Here is a 19,048-nt window from a genome sequence, read left to right as displayed (position 1 = left end):
AATTATAAGATTATTGTGATTGTTTAAGTTTTTTTATTAGAGTTTTAGTATTAATAAAAAGATGGACATAATAATCTTTTTATAAAAAAAATATTTTTCAACTTTTCTTTCCCTAGCTCTTCCTCCAAATTGGGGTATTAAAAAAATTAGATTTATAAGAAAAACTAAAAGTTGTTTGGTTTTTACCTCTTTCTCTTTCTTTAAATTAAAAATTTATTTAAACAAGAAAAATAAGGTTTTGTTTCCTTTACATTCCTTTACTTTACTTTTCTTTTCTTTCTCTCATTTCAATCCAAACACACTGTTGGAGTTCATGGGTTTTTGGTTGATAAAGATTAAATTTGGCTACAAAGAATGTGGTTATTTTAAAATTGAGAAAAGAAATGAGAGAGTGAAAATTGATGGCAAAGTGATTCATAAAATTTAAGTTATCTGCAGGAAGGACAAATTTTGCACAATCTTAAAAGTTTTAAGTGCTTCCAACTTCAAAACAAGAATTCTTTTTAAGCAGAAATCTTGTAGAGAAATGGGCCATTTTAGCACATATAGATTGGTCGCTGCAATTAAGTAAATGCATTCGAAGATATTGTGATAGTTTTTTAATTAAGACACTGATGACAAGGTGTAATTCGAAAAGAAATTGTTCCTTGATTTCTTAAGTAGTTTACAATATCATCACTTGACTGCATTTAGAGGACAATTATTGATTTGCTGTATACCTTGAAAGTGTCGTTGAGAGATATTCTTTCTTAGTGAGCATACGTGAAATTTGTTTTACATAGTGGTCACTGCTAGACCATCATAGTTATCATGATGTTATGTCTTTATCGAATTTTTTTAAAGCGAATGCTGTTGGTATCTTGCAGTTTTATAATGTGATCAAACACTATGGGGTGGGATATCTAAATATTTGTGGTAAGGAGGTTTATATCTTGATATCTATGTTCTGCTCTAATATCAGCCGATAATGTGACATGAAATTTCAATTTTAAGAGCAAATGAAAGCTAGTAATAAATAAATAAATAAAGCACAGAATAGTTTTTCCTTTTTAGCTTCATGTGGTGGTGGCATCATTACGTTTTGGTGCGTTTCATATCATGGTCTGTACAGTTTTCAGTATCTATTTTATGTGTTAGGTCCACTTAGATGTGTATTCCTGATCATATGGATGTCTTCAAAATTATTCAAATCAATCCCTGTGCAAGTGAATATGACTTCTTCTGTATCTTGCTCGGCACAAGGCGTAAAATTTTCCATAGTGTGTTTTCTTCAAGAACTTGGAATAATATAATTAATATTATGCCTGGCTATTTTAGGTGACTGAATTTGGCCAGCAAGGGAATGCATAAATTGAGGATTTTGAATAACTGTTTATAAACATTGTTATTATTCTTGTTTGTGATTTAAGACTATCAAAACAGACGGGACAGGATCTCTTTTTCATTTTCTAATTTTATTTCCTTTCTTGTTAGCATCCAAAAGCTTGCTATTACTTGGGTTATATTGACAACATTACATCAGACAATGGAATAAATTTCTTGTCATTTCCTACTTGAAATAAATTACCTTGTTGATATGGGATTTGTAGTTTTCATACCCAGTTTGATTGCTATTGTGATGGAGTACAAAGACTGTTGCATCCTGCTTTTTTTTTTTTTTTGGTGAGTTTTGGAAGGTGACTTATAGATTCTCAACTGTTGTATCCTACTCCAAAATCAAATTAGTTACAGCAATTCATCCTATTTAAGGCTTTGAATCCTAGATTCTACCGCTTTGTTCATTTAACTACTTGGTGTTCGAGAGGTTTGGAAATTTTGTGTAGTCCTGGAAAAGGTAGACTTTAAGAAAAATTTTCATGAAAGTGAAACTCATATGTTTTTTTTTTTACCTCATTTGCACTGGAACATGGTTACAAGGACAATAAAGTGTAGTAAGTGACTAAATTATCAGTTTTTGTTGACAAAACCGGGCAGAATTTTACAGCAAAAGGAAATGATAACAACATAGACTAGTGTTCATAAAGGCCACTTAAGTAGTTTCTGCGTTGTTCACATCTGCTTAATCTTACATGATTATGCACGAAGGCACAATTGTGAGAATTAGCAGCATCTGTAAGTTTTTGGCGAGTCTGGCACTGAGAGTCAGATACTCTCACGACCAAAGATGATGGGCAATCGCTAGGACTTCTTGAAGCTTGAGGCCTTTTCTTGGATGTCAAGGCAATTCTCTCATTCAAGTGTACTGCTCTAAGCCGCAACTAGATAACGTCCAAAGTACTTGATCATCTCCATTTTAGTTACTGTGGAGCTGGATAAAAACCAGAAAAGAGTTTGTAGTTAAAAGTTAAGTAAGAATTTATAAAATCAAGGGTAGGTGAGTTCGAAGACAAAATTAAAACAAGAGTTTGAGAAATTGGATACGATCGTATCTACTCCTGGTTATGAAGAAATCAGGAGCTCCCTTCAGTTCAATGGGTGGGCAAAGTAGGTGGAAGGAGTTGCTCCCACATCATGCATCGGGCTAAACTTAACATTCGTAATCTTCTATGGTGATGAATTTTGCAAAGCATCTCCAACATTAAGCATAACCGAAATGCAGGACATGGCAGCTCTATCAGCTTCTGTCCCCTGTATTGGATTGAAAGGAGCTCCTTAGCCTCCTACACATAATTAATTTCAGGTCTCTCTACTTTCTTCTCTACTCTCTCAAGGTGTAAGGAAGAAGAAAAGAAATGGCCACATTAATGCTGTAATGGCACGATCCTTCCTTGTTGTTGTTAAGTTATAAATAATAGTATTTGTGTGAATGAAAATGAGTAAATAATAATAATAATAATAATAATAATAATAATAAAATTATAACATTAAAAAAACGTAATTCTATCATAAAAAATCCAAAAGCTATATTGTTGATATTATGACTTGTATGAAAGAGTATATATCTCTTTTTTATATAGATATTGTAGAGAATATATAAAAAATAATAATGAGAGTTATTAACAATTATAACTTATTATAATTGATTTTAAATATATTTTCTAGATCAATAATTGATTACTCCTTCATTATCAAATTCATGTAACTATTATCTTCAATGATATCTTAAGCGAATACTTTGCAATAGTTGCTTCCTTAAATACAACTCCCTATATAAAAAAGGGTTTTTGTTCCGCACCAAGTAAGAGCCCTTGACAGAGAACATGGTATCGGAATCTTCTCATTTTTTTCCATTTAAAGTTATTGGTTTCAATACCTTTTGGCCTTTTGTCCTCATTCATCTTTCCATCCCATTCGAAGATTCAAATTTCTTCAAATGGTCTAGAGAACAAATCGTGATATTAACCCTTGAAAGTGGTTCCACAAGTAAAAAGGCTTGAAAGTATTGCACACATTATCAAGGGAAACATCCCATACAAAAAGTAATATATTTATATATTATTAAGAAGTCTTGATCATGGATTTATTCCATGGTAGCAATAACAATTTTATTAGATCAAAGTGAAAGGCACGGTTCATCAAGCAAATGCTTGAAAGACGCCTTTGCATTGCTATAATTTCTAACAAAAAGTTGCCATGCGAATTTCTCTCACTCTTTCATCAGAATGTATATAGTTTTTTTTAGACAAAAATGTATTTAATAATTCCCCTATAGTTTTTTTTTTTTTGAAAAAAAAATTCCTCTATAGTTAAATCTTTCTGAAAAACACAAGCAAAACAACATTATGTTTATGGTTTATGAACTACGATTGATGCTTCATTTTTTGTTATTCTTCTCCTTTCTTTTAGATAGGAAATGGTAAATAATAATTAAGGAATTTTTTAGCAATATTATTACAAAATTAAATGCTATCATTTTGCCAATCATAGTCTAAATTAAGAAAAGGTAAACTATTGGGATTTTTAAAAACATATTTTAAAATGAGATTAACACGAAATAAATAATACATAAAAGATAATATTTATAATAATTCGATCCAATTACCAACATCCACAAATAAAAGAGAAGAATATGTTATAAACATAGTGATTAGAAAGAGTAAAACATTAAGAAAAAAAAATACTAATTGTGAACTCCTTAAACAATCATAATTTTTATGTTTCTTAGTGTTTAACCTATGAAAAATCATTTATCCATGCAACTCGGTGTTTCTTCAATTCTTTTTTACATCTTTATAAATCTATCTTCTACATAAAGATCACACACTATAAGAGATTGAGTTTTAGTGGTACTTTATTAACGGCATTTCATTAACAAACATCATTAATTTTAATATTTAGCGATATTTATTCAATAAACGTATAAAACACTGATAACATATAAAAATGAGAGTAAATTCAAAAAATAAAGCGTAGAAAAATAACGGTAAATGATGGAATTGTGAAATGCAATGTCTAGTAGTGTTTTCTTTGTCAAATGCCTCTATTTGAAATAATTTAATGGCGTTTATAAAGATAGACTCCGCTGCTTGACAAAACTTTGAGGATTCGTAGTTTAAACGCCGCAAATTTCTAGCCCTAAACATTCAAAAGAAGCTATTTATTTTCTATCTGCACCCAGAATTCTTTTTGCCAAACTCTTATCTCTTTTCAATTTCCGTCTCTTTCTCTCTCAAAATCGAAATCTCAACTCTTTCAATCTTGGATTTGCAGTCGGTTTCTCTCCTTCCATTTTCGATTTATCCTACTTTTCCCATTTTTTTCTCCAATTCCTATTTCCCCCTTTTCATTCCTCATGGATCACTGTCCAAATCAACCCTTGACACAGATGCAGCATTAGCCACCATGCAGCACCATCCCAAGTGGCGCAACAACAACTAGCAGCAGCACCGTTGACGCCTTCCTAAACAAACTGAAAGTGATATTCTGTTGTTTTTTTTTCTTATGAAAGTCTTGCTTTTTTGTTTCATTGTTTCATTTTAGTTTTTGAACTGTATAATTTCATTCTTGATGAAATCTTAAATCATTTCATTCTTATGCTTCGATTTATACCGAACAGAATATGATTCATTATTAGAGTTGATTTCGATCGAGAAAGAGCTGACCATGTCTTAGCTGCAATACTATCAAAATTAATGACGTTGTGAATGGTTACCGTTTGTCAATATTTGTTTAACAATTAAAATTGTAATGACAATGAAATGAAGATAGAGGTGGCTTTTATTGTTCATTTTTAGCTTTCTAAACTGAATTAACAAATAAAATGGCTTCTTGGCATTTATATGTGTTCAAGTATTTAATTCTCTTCCACGTAGCCACATCTTACTTGTTGCTTTAGTATTAGTTTTTATTGATCTCTTATATGTGATAAAATTTTGAATAACGAAACTGAAATTACAAGTTTTCTGAAAGAGGTGACATTTTGGATAGAATACTTTCAACGTCATTATTATAGTAATACATAGCCCAAAGTTTGGCAAAGATGTACTTTGAGGTAATCGGCATTTTTCTCCAAGATCCTTCTAATGGAGTTGTATTCTTTTTTTAAAAAATCCTAAAGTGGTTAGGCTCGAAGCAAGGAACGTGTTGATAACTGAACAGTTACCTCTCTTACACAGTGTTAACTATGACAGCATGTATTTGGCTCAAAGTAGGGTCTGATTTACACTTAAATGTTCAGACACTCTCTATTTTTGAATTTTAGTATTTTTTTGTCTTCTTTTATTCTTATGATTTGATTGCCTTGACACTCCCTGGAATTAATGCAGGGGGTCTAATGGTATTCTCCATTCATGTTCGATGAAAAGTTGAATAACTTGCATGAAACTATTGCAGCACTTGAAGCAAAGCCTATATCTGATGAACCTGAGTAAGAACATTTGCTTGAAAATTTCCATTCCAGTCGCACCATAAGGAAACTAGTGTTAGACTTCCATTCATTTGCTTCCACATTGTGGAAGAAATCTTTGGAAAGAAAGTGCCAGTTGGGAGCCCAGGTCAATTGTTTTGTCCTTGTAAATCTTGCACGTTTAAAGCATAATATCCCTTGATCTCTGATGTTATATGATATCGGGTCCCATGCCTTAATTTGTTACCATCTTTTCTGTTAGATATGATCTAAATAACTTATGTCCTTTTATGTTTTCTTTTTTCATATTGCAGTCTAAATAAGCTTTAATGGTTTCATCAAGTTATTGCCCTAACTTGATTAGAGCTTTGGTAATGTTTGGTAGGCATAATTGCATTTTGTATCTTATTAGTTGTAACTTAGTTTTAAAGTGTCTTTCTCTGTCTACGAATTTCATGCTTGTTGTCATATTGTCTCTGATTCTTTATGGTTCTTAACTTCTTATTTTAAAATTCTAAAGATTCAATGAGTTCTTCATTTGACTCTTTTGATTAATTGATTAATGATTACTATAAATCTTTTGTTTATGTTTAAGGCGAGAGAAATTGTATAGTTCCTGAAAACCTTGGCAAGTTTATTAGCTTTAATATAGGATCCATTACCTCAAAGTAACTTGGGGGAACTTGAATTTGGAAAAGCTATACCCATTTACTTTTTTTTTTCTAAACCAATAAAAATAGTGTCAAAAGAAGAATGTTCTTAGCTTTATAGCTAGCTATACTCTCTATTAAGATTCATTATTTTGCATTTAAAACTATTAATTATGGTCATCTAAACAAATGAGAGTTTGATAAGCTTAGTTTGACAAATGAATTAAAATGCTAATAATTTTTTATGCTTTTTTTCTTTTTTTTGTTGAGCTATTGAATGAAAACTGCATGAAGAGGAAAAACGATCTTGATCAGCAGGTAATTTCTTCTTTCCATTTTTCTTTCACGTTAATGATATATCAACTGGACATAACAAATTTTCTTTTTCATTTTTGCCCAAAGAATTGTCATGACCTGAGGAGTAGAGGGTTGTGTTTGGTTCCAATGTCATGCACATCACAAGTTTTGGAGTGACAAAGGAGTTGATTACTAGGCTCCCTCTATGGGCAGTGGATTCTGATAGAAGGGTTATTGGAACTGCTCAAAAGAGTAGCTATAACATACTTAAAAAAAAAATGAGTAGCATAGATTGTATAATGGTCTCAAGATTGGATGGTTCTTGATGTATTTTCTTGGCACTACCCTGAGTTTTGTATCGGTCAATTCTTACAATGCTTGTGCTTTTAGATAATTTCTATGGTTTGCACATATATTACTTGTGAATTTATTCTGACAATTGGTGTATTTAGATATTTTATAATATTTATTTAATGGAATTGAATTAATCTTTATGTGTTTTTTATAAATTGTTTTAATATTAAATATAATTATAGTAAAAATGGATAAAAATAGTCATATCAAATATTTTCGTAATTCTATTTAAAAATATTTAATATTTAGTGACAGTTTGTGATTAAATTATCACTAAATTTCAATATTTAGCAGTGTTTTTTAAACCAGCTTCGTTAAATATTGAATATTTATCTTTTTTACCGACAAGTGATTAACTCATTTGGTTAAGGTTCGTTTTTCTTGACAAAGAGATTTGGGATTTGAGTTCTATCAATAATCGTTTATTGAGATTATTTAAAATGCATGATTTGCAGTTAACTGTCTTAGGGTATCAAGTATGATATATTTTATCCTGATTTAAGAGATGAGTAACCTATCTATCTCCTGATTTTTCTTATAAAAAAAAATATTTATCTTTCAAAAAAAAATATTTATCTTTCTTATAATGCATATAGCAACATTTATGAAACGTCAGTAAACATAAATAAATACTGTTAACATTTTAGTGGTATTTATAAAGTTGCTGAACAATTAAAAGAACTCTGCCAAAAACCCAATTTGCTGTGGTGATATTGGTTGTAACTTTCTCTTATAATTCTAAAGATTAAGATTAATTATATGTATAGAGAGAGCTATATTACTTGATTATCAAGATTCTTGTTTACTATGAACTTTTACTCATTAAAAATATTTATCTTTAAATAAATTTAATTATTAAATAATTTTTTAATTAGTAAAATTTTATTAGAATCTAAACTAATTTCAATTAAAATTTGAATCAATATCTAAGGGAGAGTAGCCGGTTGGTCTAATCAATCAAACTGACAAAAACCGTTTAATTTTGATAAATCAGGTTGGTCTATTCGGTTTAAATGGGTGAGTCATTTTTTATTTTGGTTTAAGCGGTTTGGTCGGTATTTTCATTGTTAGATTTTAACACGCGAACTGACCAAAAAAATTGAATTACAATAACTTTGTTACATTTTTTATTTTATCTGATACCCCTTTTTTTTTTTTACCGAAAGCCCATCTTTTCATTTCCCTCACACCCTCTCCTCTTTAGTTTGCCACTTACCTCTTGACTCCTCTCCTCTGACTGCTCATAGTTGAAAACCACCAACCACCAGCTACAAATCAACTCCTCACAAGCTTATCGACTTTCCACAGATCTCTTACCTTTCGACTTCTCTAACCCTCAAAATTGGCAACCACTAACTCAGTAGCAAGTCACAATATCTCTGCTTTCTTCCTTCATGGCTCCACCAAAAGTCTGACACTAGTGATCACCATCAGTCAAAAGGTCAGTTGGGCTTTTGTATTTCAATGTTCTCAATTTTATATGTGAATAGGAAATAGATGTTTCTTTTCATTTAATTGATTATGATGATCTGTTAACAATCTTCCATTAGTTCTTTTACATAATTTTTTTATGATGATTGTACTGAGCAGTAAGTATTTGCCACGAGAATTTTGGTTTACGCTATGTTCTAGTATTAGTTGGGTCTGTTTTTTTAATGATGGAATCCTTTAATTCTTTCGCGTGTGGTGGAGCTGCAGCTATGGAGGGGTATTTTGGTTTAATCCTTTAATTAAAGTTTTAGCTCCATCACCGAACACAAATCCAAATTCAACAAAAATCAACTATAAACAGATCAACTTAAGTTAGTTCGATTATTTTTTGTTTCTATTCTATTTATCGATCTATTCATTTAAAAGAAATTAAATCAGTAAAATTAATTTTTGAATTTTATGATCGAATTAATCAAACCAATAGAATGTTTTGACCTATCAGTATCAAACAAATCTCCACCTTAATTTAAATTCTACCAAAATATCAACATTCTAGATACCCAACTATGCATGTTCGAATTGGTCAATACTCGTGTACAACTAAATCAATTTCATTTAGTCGACATCATCTGCAGCTGACATCTTATTGCAGCAAAACTTCTCTTGCATATCTTCAATCTCATGAACACAATTTGCAACAATAAATCCATTTTCATAATCAATGTGGGATAACTTAAAAAATTGCCCTTTTAACACATCGAGTGTCTGGTTCATTGAAATATGTTGGCAATTTGTCTCTTATACCACTTGTTGAGATTTTTTAAATAAAAACATATTACATAACGAGATCAACATGAAATAAATCACTCAAATAAAAAGGTAATATTTAACATATTTCAGTCTAATTGCCTACATCCATAAATGAGAGAAAAGAATACACCATAAATATAGAGATTACATAGAGCACAAAACACTAAAAATAAAAACTAACCTTGAGTCCTTGAAACAATTGTGTTTTTATGTTTCCTAGTATTTAACCTATGAAATATCTTTTATTTCATGCTGGTTTTTTCTCCTACTCTTTTTTACATCCAAATAAACCTATCTCTCACATAGAGATCATATATTGATTGTAACTTTCTATAATAATTCTAAATGTTATGACTCATTTTATAATTATAGAGCTCCATTACTTGATCACTAAGAATTTTTATTTACAAAAAACTTTTACCTATTAAAGATTTATCTCTATATAAACTTAATTATCAAGCAATTCTCTAACTAATAGAATTTCACTATAATATATGTCGTAATGATTTTTTCGAGTTACTAGACGAATTTGAAAGTAAAAAGGAGTTGTCACCAATTTTTTTGTTTTTAGTTAGATGTGATAGGTCAACTATTAAAACTTATATTTTTAATAAAATCTTAAAATTAATTAAAATTTATTAAAAAAATAATTTTGGGTTTGTGATTCGAGAGTCGGTTACACGTAAAGAAAGATTAGCAGTCTCATAACGCGCATTAAAAAATGGTATCAATTAATTATGTGTTATCTTTTAATTTTGATAAAAAAAGTCTTAATTTTGGTATTTAAAAATTAATTTTCTTAAATTTTGTATTGTAAAAAAATCAATTTTTAATTTTATTTTGTATTTTGGTTAGAATAAATAAGAATCTTATTTATTAAAAAATTCTCAAAAATATTCCAATACTATATAAATATCAAAAGGATTTTTTTCACCTAAAGATTTATTTAAGAATCATTACTCGGAGTTCTAAAAAATCCAATCATCGACAAGGCATGTAATAAAATATGGTAAATATAATTTAATCTTGATACTATTAAAAAAATAAATTCATCTCTTATCTTATTTATTAAAAAAATTCTTTATCAAAAATTTATTCTAAATGCTTTAGTACATTGGTAACATTTTAGATAAATTTTTTTACCTATAAATTCTTAAAAAATCACTACTCTAGTGTCTTTAGGATCTCATCCTCAAAAATTTTATTTTTTTATTTAATATTTAAAAGTTATGCAATAAAATAATTATTTATGGATAAATTTATTTCTTAAAAAAGTTTCTTGTGAATATTTTATATTTTTATCTTTTTTTAAAAAAAATTATTCAAATTAAAGAAAAACAAATATTTCTAAATATTTTAATACTTTGATAATTTTTAGAAATCTTTTATCAATTAGAGAATTCTCAAAAATTGCTATTCAAACTTCTTGAAGTCCCATCATCAAAATTTTCATTTAATTTTAATTTCATTAAATTTATGTGGTGAAATAAATAATCACACCAAATTAAATTAAAATTACAATCTTAACCATTTAATATATAATAAATATCATTAAAAATTTAAAATAATTAAATATAAATTATAAAAATGCATGTAAAAATAACATGTCACTATCTGAATTAAAATAAATTTATCACAATTTGGGTCAAAACCCACTTCAATGAAAAGGCCCAAAATAGGTAAATTAAGGCTTGAGCCTTGTTTGTGGCCTAGTTCAAAAGTGTCCAATGGATTAGACCTAGGTCGGGTGCGGGTTGGAACCTGGGCCGATTTGGGTCACCAGTTGAGTCAGGTCAGTTTTGACCCACCTTATTCTTTGCTTGTTTTTTTTCTATATAAGACAAACTTTTCTTTAAAATTCATTTCACATTTTTTCATAAAAAAACTCTGTTTTTTAAAGAAAACCAGAAGTTTTCTTTCTAGCTTTTGTCCATCGTCATGTCGTTTGCTAGTAAAACTTTTCCTTTTTCCAAATCCTTTTAGCCTCTTCATCCCTCTTTCCAACTACTCTCTCCTTTATTTCTTATTTTTTAACCCAGCCAAACCTAAGCAATCGACAACTGCTTAAACCTTAAAACCAGTGAGTTCCACCACCATGCGTCGTTCGTGACCCTTTATTTTTGGCTGTCACCAGTTTGCATTAGAAACCCAACCAGCTTCCTACAATTTCTTCTTCTTTTTAACAAACCTTTTTTCTTTTTCTGTCCAAAATATCAACTAATCCCTAACTTAAATCAAAGCCTGAAATCGAGGATTAACCACTGCTATTTCTATCTTCCTCTGTTACTAACCATCGTCGTCCTTTGCCATTGCTGACAGTGGCATTGTTTCTTGTTAGCGCTGAAGTTCCTCCCCTTTGGAAGGATTGTGGTTTCTTTGATTTTTGTTTTGTTTGGTTTGGTTTGGTTTGGTTTTTTTTTCTTTTTTTGGTTTTAGGTGGTGCCTGGTCATATAAGGAGTTTTTGAAGGGGTTGTTGATAGTTTTTGTGATTATGGAAGGCTGTGGATTAGGCTAGCTTGGGTTGGTGCGGTGATGGATACGGGGATTATTGGTGAGGTGATGGGTACAGGGATTGTGGTGGGGCCAAAAGGTGGCTATTATGGTTTCGAAAGGCTTTTTTGGTTGGGTTGTGTGCAAGGGCTAGGTGATTTAGGGCAGGGGCCTTAAGTTGTCTAGTAATAGCGAGGGTATGGTTGTTTTCTGGTGTTCTTGTGTTAGTTGTGGAGAGATTGGGATCTGAAGTGGATGTAGAGGTGCTTTATGTGGGCAGGGCTATTTGATGAAGAGGGTTTGGGATGGTGTGAGAGAGGGCCAATGTGTTGGAGGCATAGGCGAGATGCTTTAGGAGTTGTTGGCCAGCAGTTTTTATGGGTGAATTTTTAAAAGGTCGGTCGTGTAGGTGAAGGGCAAGGGCAGTGGCCAGTAATGCGTCAAGGGAGTGCAGGGGAAGATGTACTTGGTGCAAGCTCTAGGACTAGTTGGGTTGATAATGGAAAAATGGATGTCGATGCTTGGGTCTTGGCTGAAGATTGGTTGAGGGTTTTGAGCTGGGTGTTGGTGTGTTTGGCTGGTGCATGCTGGAGATTTTGATATTGATGCGTGGATTTTGGTTCTGGTTATGGGGTGAAGGCTGGGTACTAGGCTGGGTCAAGGGAGGCTAATGATGGTGCTTAGAGGGTGGAAATGGGGCTATGATGATGCTGAGGAAGGGTTGACAGAGGTGCTTGAACTTGAAAAAACAATTGCTCCATTGCTAAGGCTTTGGGTGTGAAATGGATGCGTATGAATTTTTATCTTTATTGGGGTTGCAATAGTCCAAAGGTAGTGGCCAATAGACTACTGGTTGCAGGGTACAGAGTAGTGGAGCAGGGTGGTCGTTGGCAGAGCTAGAATCTATCTCCTTTTTTTTTCGGTAATTGGGCCTTGAAATTGGATTGCATTTGGGCCATCATATTTGGATTAAAAGAAATGTTTTAAGCTCATTTTTATTAGAATTGAATTTTAAAAACAATTTAGGCTTTCATAATTAGATTTGGGCTTTTTTTTTTTTAAATAAGCTTTTAAATTTAAATTTAAACTTAAACTTAATCAATACAAAAACATTCGAAAATGATTAATTCGAAACAAAGCATGATCAAGTCCAAATTAAAATATTTGAATCAAGTAAAAAAAATCGAACAATCTCAAATTGATTCGAATTAAATTAGGTTTAATTTTGGACAAATCGATTCAAAAACGATTAATTTTGGACAAATTTGAATGAGTTTAATTTAATTAAATCTAATTAAATTAATTCAAATTAAAATGTTAAAATCAAATTTAAAACTTGAACAAATTCAAGTCGATTCAGACAAAATTGGATATTTACAGCTGCTCGTATTTTTATATTTCTAAAATTCAAGAATAGGGCAAAGACATTGACAATAATTTTGTTTGAAGATAACAGTTCAAAAATTTTCAAAAGGTTTTTTTGTTATTGTTTTAATCAATAAATTTAATCACTTGAAAAAAAACTTAACAATTTTTGAAAATAAAACACAAGATCATGCCCGGAGATTTCATAAATCTCAAAACTAAAATAAATTCAGTTTGAAAGACTTACGAATATTGCTCGAAGGACTTAGAAATAATGCCTGGAGGTCATATAAATCTTGACATCTATGAATGCTCTTCTAATTAGAAGCATTGAAACTTTGAAAATTTAAAATGTCTTGCTCGGAGGTCTTGAAAATTATGCCTGATGTTTTAAAGATTATGCCTGAAGGTCTTAGAGATTATACCTAAAACTCTTAGAGATTATATCAAGAGGTTTTACAAATATGGACATCTATGAATGCTCCTCCAATAAAAGACATTGAAACTTTGAGAATTTAAAATGTTTTGCCCAAAAGTCTTGAAATTTATGCTTGAAGATCTTAAAAATTATGCCTGAAAGTCTTGGAGATTATGCTTGAAGATCTTATAAATCTTAACATCTATGAATTCTCCTCCAATAAAAGGCATTAAAACTTTAAAAATTTAAAATATTTTATCCGGAGGTCTTCAAAATTATACTCGGAGCTCTTAGAGATTATGCTCAAAAGTCTTAGAGATTATCTTAAGTGGCAGCTTGACTGAGCTTAGTTTGGTCTGGATGTTAGTTTGACTGGGCTTAAATCTTATCTTATATCGTATCTCATCTTTTTTCATTCATTTTTTCAACAACCACTCTTCCTTTTGTAGATTATTTTTCTTTTAACTTTTGATTGAACTTAAGTTTTATCTTATATATTATCTCATCTTTTTTCATTCATTTTTTCAATAACCCATCTGCCTTTTGTAGATCATTTTTCTTTCAATTCTTCAAACCTTGTTGACATTTTAGTCTCTTATCAAACTATTTTCTCTTTTTTTTTATTTCTCTTTCATCTTTTTCATGATAGACTTTTTTCTCACTTTTTGTTTTTTTTTTTTTTGCTATTTTTTCTCCTTTTTTTTTTCTTTTTTTTGTTTTTTTAAAATATTTTTTCATTTTTTTCAAATTGTTTCCTTTTATTCTTTCTTGGCAGACTCTTCTTTTTTTTCTTTTGAACTAAGAGATTTTTTCTTCTTTCTCTTTTTTTTTTCTTTTTAAACTCTTTTCTCGAAAACTTTCTCATTTTTCTTCTCTTATTTTTTTTTTCTTTCTTTTTTTTTAGTATAGAAAATTTTTCTTTTTTTTTTAATATTTACAAAATTGACAAAAACAATCATAATACAAATGTTTATTTCCATCAAATGACGCAAATGCGAATGTGAATGTCTATGTGAATGCAAGAATTCAAATACTTGATACAAATATAGGTGACTTTCTTCATAATGCAAATGCCAATATTCTTTTCATGTAGATGCCCTACAAATACTTTTTCTATGATTCAAATACCATGTTGCAAATGCAAATGCCTTAGTTATGATACAGATGATGTAAATGCTAACGTCTTTCTCATGATGCACATGCAAGTGCAAATGTTAGTGATGCAAATACGAATGTCATTTTTTATTTTTACAGTATGTAGATCAAGTGTTTTTCTCATAATGCACATATCAATTCGAATGCAAGTGATGTAAATGCAAATGTATTTTTTATTTTTTTGCAACATGTAGATCAAATATCTTTCTCATGATGCACATGTAAATTATACAAATACGAAGACTCTTATTATTTCATTTTTTTAAAGATCTCTGTTCAAATTTTCAATGTTTACTTTTCACCAAAAATGATCTCAATATTTTATACAAAATGCTGAAATAATCTTTGAATGTTTCAAAAGTAATCACAAATTACCCCACACAAAGTATTTTCGTAATCAATGAGAAAAGTTAAAAACCCAAAACTTTCAAATCTCTTGAAAATTATTGATTACTATTTGAAATGCTTGTGGATTGGGGTAATCAACAATTCAATTCGTTTTACTGGTAGGCATATTTCAAGGAAAGCTCGACAAGGGTTATAAGGATTACTTTTAGGCTCACAAAAGAGATAATTTTTTTAAAGTACTTTTCTTTATTAAAAATATGATATTTTAATGTGCATCAAAATTAACCATTATTTTTCAAAAAAGATTTGGAAAGAGAAAAATGCTAATTTTTTTTCAATTTTTGGTGAAATGCAAAGTCTTTAAAAAGCTCTACATCGTGATTTTCTATTTTGGATAAAACCTTAGAATTTTAAATTTTTTTTGTTGTTTCAAGAGTGGCTTTAGCTATAAACTGCCTTTTTTGGGTTTTCACTTTAAAGTTATATTTTTAAATCAATGAAAAACTTGTTAAAATCTTGTCAATTAATAATAGGTATAGGTATTTAATTCAAATGTCCACATTTGATCAAAATGAAAATTTTAAGGTATGTAATGTAGGTTGAGGTTTGGGATTATAAAAAAATGGGTAAATAAGCTAAAAATATGTTATTCAGAGTAATTAAACTTAGGATCTTATGGAGCATTCTTTAGATGAAAAGTTATGTGTCTTTTTTTCTTTGCTTTTTTTCTTTTAGAGACATTTGACTTCAACTTTAGCATTCAACTTTCTTGAATTCTATCTTCTTTTTACTTGGGATTTTAATTGATACTTTATTCACTTTTTGCCCCAAAGTTCTCATCTCTGAGGTTTATGTCTTTCGTTCTTTTCTTTTTCTATTTTCGAAACATTTGACTTCATCTTTAGCAAATTATTTTCTTGAGTTCTTGGGATTCTAATTGTAACTTTATTCATTTTTTACCTTGGACTCTCATCTCCAACCTACATGTCTTTCTTTCTTTTGCTTTTTTTATTTTTTTTTATTTTTTTAAACACTAGACTTCATTTTTAGCAAACTACTCTCTTGAGTTCTTGGAATTCTAATTGAAGCTTCATTCACTTTTTACTCTAGATTCTCATCTTCAAGGTGTATGTTAGACGCTCTTTATATCAAACACTTTTGTTGAGGTTAGTATCTTGAAGATATCTTTATTTTGTCTTCTTGTGTAAAAAATGATCTTTGGCCAAGGTTCATTTTGGAATAAGAAATTTAATAGGCTTAAACGGGTAGTGCATGGTTAATTTTTTTTAAATTACAAAGGACAAAAAAATGGTCATTCATCATTTCAAACACGATAACTTAATTAAAAGAGCAAATTATCTGTAGAAAAAGTAAAAAGCTTCTTTTATTTATTTTTCTTTATTTTTATGTTATAACCATCAATTGTTTTTGTGTGATTGATGCCCCATCTTATTTTTCACAAAAAGTTCTTATGATGATGAAAATTAAGTTGTATGTGCATCCTAAATTTGATCACATAGTTCACAAAAGGCTTATTTTAGTTCTAAATTGTCTAACATTTTTGGTAAAATGAAGGAAATAAAGTATTAATACATGAGACAAATTATTTTAGGTGAGAAGGAATTTTGCTTCTTTAAGTTAATGTACCTTGAAATGTGAAACAAGTGCTATTTGAGAAAAAAATTTAGGAATTTTTCATGTCTGTGGTCATCGAAAGAATTTGGATGGTTCAATCATATTGGCAAAATTCAACACACATTGATTACTAATTAAAAATTTTGAAATAGTATCTTGCTTGGTTTTCAAAATTCAAAATGAATTTTCAAAATTGACCTCTTTTGTTCATTACCCAATAAAAGATTATTATCTCAATATATCAAATGAGTGACAAGGTTAACAAGTTGAAGTTCATGCCCCTTAAAGGATTATGACTGATGAATGAAATTATTCAAAAGGATTGAAACATAGAAGTTGTCAAAAAAAGGTGCGAAGTTATTATATGAGTTTATTTTTTAATAGTAATCACTAATTACTTTGAGATTCTCATCATCTTTTATTACAAAAGAAATCTTTTTTTTCTTTCTTTTTCTTCCCTCTTTTTTTTTTTTGTTGTAAAACACTTTTCATTTTATGTTTTTGAAAATTAATTATGTGGGACTTTTATCCAAACAAATGCATAAAGATAAAATTTGATAGAAAAACCTAGAGCATTCATTTTTTTCAACATAAATTCTACCAAGATTAATTTAAATAACTTTTAGGGACACTATACATATACCATACACAAAAGGTCGAAAGTTTAAAAGAAAATCATCCTCTCTTGATCTTTCAAAACTTGAGACCTCCTTTTATATTTCAACTCTTCATATTTTGCAATTGGATAGAATCAACTTCCATTGTTCCATCAGTTCTGGAGTCAAAATATCACTTTTGATGAGATTCTTAACCTTTTCCTTCAACTATCTAGATTTTTCAGTTGAATAGCTAATTACTCCCATATGATAATCACACTTGCTATTAGGATCATAACTCATTGCTGATGGATTTGGTGTTGTTTTTAGAGGCACAGGAGTGAGGTATCAGCCTTTTATTAGCAAAGACAAAATGTGAGAAATAAGGATTGAAAGTATCTTTTAACCATTTCTTGGTCTTTTTTGGTTCTTTGTTGATTGGGTGGTAAGCTCAAGTGTGGGGACAAGATCATGAATGATAATATGAGGATGAAGATTTTTCGAAAAGCCCAATTGATGGCTTGGTTGACAAAGATATGGGCTTTGAAAGATATTGGCACTACAATAATTAAGATTTTTAGTGACGATTTTATTGTGACATTAAGCTATTTTGTCACAAATATTAAATTTTTTGTGATGAAATTTTTCTATGACACTATTGTAATAATTAATTGTGACGTATTGTTATTCAGTTACTAATATAATAGTTATTGTGACGGTTTAAATTTTTTTACAATTAAATTGTCACTATAAGGATGTTTTTGTGACACAATTTTTTGTCATTATAGAATCGTCACTAATAAAGTGGACAAATTGATAGCAAGTAATGTAATAGTAACGACATATAAAATGGTCACTACTATTAAACATTATTATGATGAAGAGATAATTTATTACATAATACTTTACTTTTTGTTTTGAAAATTTTTGTCGCCATTAAATATAACATATTACTATCAACTATATATAATCACAATTACAAATTTATTAGTGACAATTTCTTTTAGCAACTTATACTTTTCTTTTCTGTTGATTTTCTCAATCAGCTCAGTATCTTTTTTAACTTCTCCTATTTTTTGAAATCATCTAGGTTGGTTATTACAATGGGATCATAGAGGATAGGCCCAAGATTGGCACTCATTTTAACTAAGGGCAATTTAGCAAAAGTGTCTATATAAGATTGATGGGTCGCTAAGGGTGCTTGGGGTGTATAGGAGTCTTGAATATATGGATATGTGAACCTAAATGGATACAATAGTTCCTCAATAGTTGTTTTCTCTCTTACCCTATGTGTTCCAACAATTTCTTTTCCTTTCATCAAATCTATTAATATTTCTTTTAATTCTACCAACTATTTGTCCATATTCTATTGTATTCTTGTAACTATTTTCCTGATCTCTCCTTAGGCCCTTTTCGTCCTATCCATCTGACTTGCATTTTTATTTTTCATGATTTTGATATAGGTTCGAATGTTTTAAGTGCACAAATTTAATTGATTTTTTTTCTTACAGTGTGCTATCATTAAACTTTTTATTAATTACTAAAAGTAAAAAATGCATGATATGAATTTTATTATTAAAACTTTCAAAAATATCTATTTGTTTTGAAGGTTTGACGAAAATATATTCACAATCACCATTCCTTGTTCCTTAGTTGGCATGAAAAATAATGAATTCAAATAAATGATGCAAAACATCAAGTTAAATTTTATTA

At 29.6% G+C, this 19,048-nt stretch overlaps 2 long non-coding RNA genes across 3 annotated transcripts; both read left to right on the top strand.

The window, feature by feature from the left end:
• Positions 1–4,403: 4,403 nt before the first annotated feature.
• Positions 4,404–7,226, top strand: LOC111316857 (uncharacterized). 2 transcript variants are annotated; one of them, XR_016345156.1, is made up of 3 exons: positions 4,404–4,865; positions 5,706–6,753; positions 6,838–7,226. It is a non-coding gene; the product is annotated as an uncharacterized LOC111316857 (long non-coding RNA). The 2 variants fall into 2 exon arrangements; XR_002693419.2 differs by having other exon boundaries at positions 4,405–4,855.
• A 950-nt stretch (positions 7,227–8,176) lies between these two features.
• On the top strand, positions 8,177–18,398 carry LOC111310806 (uncharacterized). Its single transcript, XR_002692597.2, has 3 exons — positions 8,177–8,527; positions 16,215–16,270; positions 17,666–18,398. It is a non-coding gene; the product is annotated as an uncharacterized LOC111310806 (long non-coding RNA).
• The last annotated feature ends 650 nt before the right edge of the window (positions 18,399–19,048 follow it).

Source organism: Durio zibethinus, chromosome 9 (genome assembly GCF_047325235.1).
Source record: "Durio zibethinus cultivar Kanyao isolate XHJ-2024 chromosome 9, ASM4732523v1, whole genome shotgun sequence".
Lineage (NCBI taxonomy): Eukaryota > Viridiplantae > Streptophyta > Magnoliopsida > Malvales > Malvaceae > Durio > Durio zibethinus.
The sequence above is the reverse complement of the archived record's forward strand: the minus strand, read 5'-3'. Positions and strand labels throughout refer to the sequence as shown.